Raw genomic sequence first — 3174 nt, 5'->3', positions numbered from 1 at the left:
TTCAACTTTAACTTATTGACACACCAAGCACTTGGCCACAAAATCAACCACATCTCTCTTTATACCGTTCCCCAATGTATCTCCTTGTTATTATGATACATATTTATAGGATGAACAACATAGTGCGACTCATGTGCCTCAACCAAAATCCTTTGTTGTAAACCATCAACATTAGGAACGCAACCTTCCTTGGTACCGTAAAGTAGCATCACAACTGATCTCAAACACCATCACCTTTTTTCCACCAACATCATCCTTGATTTTTATCAAGATAGGATCCAACACTTGCTTCTCCTTGATCTCTACACGAAGATATGATCGAACCACTTCTTTTACCATTACACTTCCATCCTTGGAGCCAAGAGGAAAACTCCAAGATTAGCCAAGTGGTGAATATCCTTCACCAACTCTCACTTTTCTTTTTCCACATGATCCAAACTCCCCATGGACAACCTATTAAGAGCATCAGCAACTATGTTAGCCTTACCTAGGTAATAGTAAAGACTCATATCATAGTCCTTGAGAAGCTCACACCATCTCTTATACTAGAGATTGATCCTCCTAAGTGAACACATACTATAGCCTCTTATGATCAGAAAAGATGTCCACGTGTATACCATACAAATAATGCCATCATATTTTCAAGGAGAACACAATCGTCAATATATCCAAATCATGAGTAGGATAGTTCCTCTCATGTACCTTTAACTGTATAGAAACATAGACAATCACCTTCCCATGATGCATTAAAACACTACCAAGACCTACCCGAGATGCATCATAATATACCACAAACCCATCATTAGCTTCCAACAAAGTCATAATTGGAGGCAAAGTCAGCTTGTCTTTCAACTTCTCAAAACTCCCCTCACAAGCATCTGACAAAGAAAACATAACCTTCTGCTAAATCAACTTAGTCAAAGGGGCAGCTTTCGATGAAAAGCCTTCCACAAATTGTCTATAATACCCAACCAAGCCCAAGAATCTCCAAATATCAGTTGGATTAGTGGCTCTAGGCTACCTCCTAACTACAATAACCTTTTAAGGATCCACCATGATTCTCTCGCTAAAAATAATATGATTAAGAAAAGTTATTGAGCTCAACCTAAACTCACACTTGGAGAACTTGACATACAACTGTTGTTTCTTCATGGTCTGAAATACTATACGAAGGTAATTAGCATAATCCACCTCACATTTGGAATAAACTAGAATGTCATCAATAAACACAATAACGAAGAGATCCAATAACTGCCTGAAAACCCTATTCATCAGATCTATAAATGCCGTCAGGGCATTAGTCAATCCAAATGACATTACAAAAGCTCAAAGTGCCCATACCTAGTATGAAAATCTGTTTTAGGGATATCTACCTTTCTAATATGTAGCTGATGATATCGAGGTCGAAGATCTATCTTAGAAAAAAACTTGGCACCTTACAATTAATTAAACATATCATCTATCCTTGGGAGAGAATACTTATTCTTGACCGTCACCTTATTCAATTATCTATAGTCAATGCACATCCAAAGGAAACCATACTTCTTATGCACGAACAACACCAGTGTACCCTACGGGGATACACTAGGATGAATAAACCTCTTATTAAGAAGATACTTAAGTTGCTCCTTGAGTTCCCTCAACTCCGTATGGAGCCATTCTATAAGAAGGAATAGATATTGTATGAACGTATAGAGTCAAATCAATACCAACCTCTATTTCTCTATCCATAGAAACACTAGGAAGATCATCCAGAAAGACCTTAGGATACTCATTTACCATTGGAATTGAATGTAAAGAAGGACCTTTCAAGTTAGAATCTTTAACCTGGACCAAGTGATAAAGACAACCTTTAGAGATTAAACTCCGAGATCTAAGATAAGAAATAAATCTACCCTAGAAGCTAGGGAACTACCCTTCCACTCTAACGGTTTACTAGGGAACCTAAAGACAAACTTATAGGTCCGACAATCCAAGGAAGCATAATACGAGTATAACCAATCCACCCCCCAAATAACATCAAAATCCACCATATTAAGTTTAATCAAATCCATCAAAGTTTGCCTACCACCAAAAGATACTACACCCCCTATAGACTCTCTTGGCAATAACTGAGTCATCTACCAAGGTAGAAACAAAAAAATGATCCAAAACAACCTCAGGATCAAAAACAACACATACAGCCATAAATGGCATCATATAAGAAAGAGTGGACCCTAGATCAAGAAGACAATACACATCACACAAAAAGAGTTATAACGTACTAGTACTGATATTAGTGATGCCTCAAATTACTGTCGGGATGCTAAAGCATACAAACTGTTCTGACCAACACTAGAACCAGGAGTAGTAACAGAAACATATGTCGCATCACTAATTGCAGGAGCAGAAGATGAAGCCAGTGGTACCATATTTTCTCCTATAGAATTCTTATTCACCGAACACTCCCTAAGCCGATGTCCTGAATTGCCACACTTGAAGCATTTGTCCCTCCCTTCATTGCAATAACCCCAATGAGGATAACCACAAAACTAATAAGAAAGGCATAAAGAAACCAACTAACCCCTACTCGCCTGAGATTGGGAACCTAGTACCTAAAAATTATCACCATCATGATAACATCTGTTACCCAACTGCTTTGGGTAAGGAGCACTAATAGAAGAGAAATATTAAGAACTCCCCACTTCTTTTCCTCCCATTTTCTCCATCATGACTACCCTTAAACTAAGAACCTCTCTAATTAGAAAACCTACTCCTTTTACCCTGCTGATCTCTAAACTCTACCTATTTCCTCTTCCTATTCTTTACCTACTTCATATGAACAACCAACCTAGAAATGTATATTTATTTAATCAACAAAGCAATCTTGCTTTCTAAACTCGAATCCTAACTCAACCTAGAAGTGAACTTTCTCATCCTCACTCTCATGTCAGCCACCAAATCAAAAGCATACCTTGACAGCTGATGAAACTTCAAGGTATATTCCTTGATAGACATCCTCCTCGCCTGAGAATAACAAACTCCTCCATCTTTACTTCCCATAAATCTTGAGGAAAAACTAATCTAAGAATCCCTTAGAAGAAGTATCCCACAAGACTGAATCTTCCAAATTACCTTTATCCTTCTCCCACTTTTTATGCCATTGGAATGCAACGTCTTTGAGCTGATGAGATG

The sequence above is a fragment of the Capsicum annuum genome, chromosome 11 (genome assembly GCF_002878395.1).
Source record: "Capsicum annuum cultivar UCD-10X-F1 chromosome 11, UCD10Xv1.1, whole genome shotgun sequence".
Classification (NCBI taxonomy): Eukaryota; Viridiplantae; Streptophyta; class Magnoliopsida; order Solanales; family Solanaceae; genus Capsicum; species Capsicum annuum.
This window is presented reverse-complemented; position numbering follows the sequence as displayed.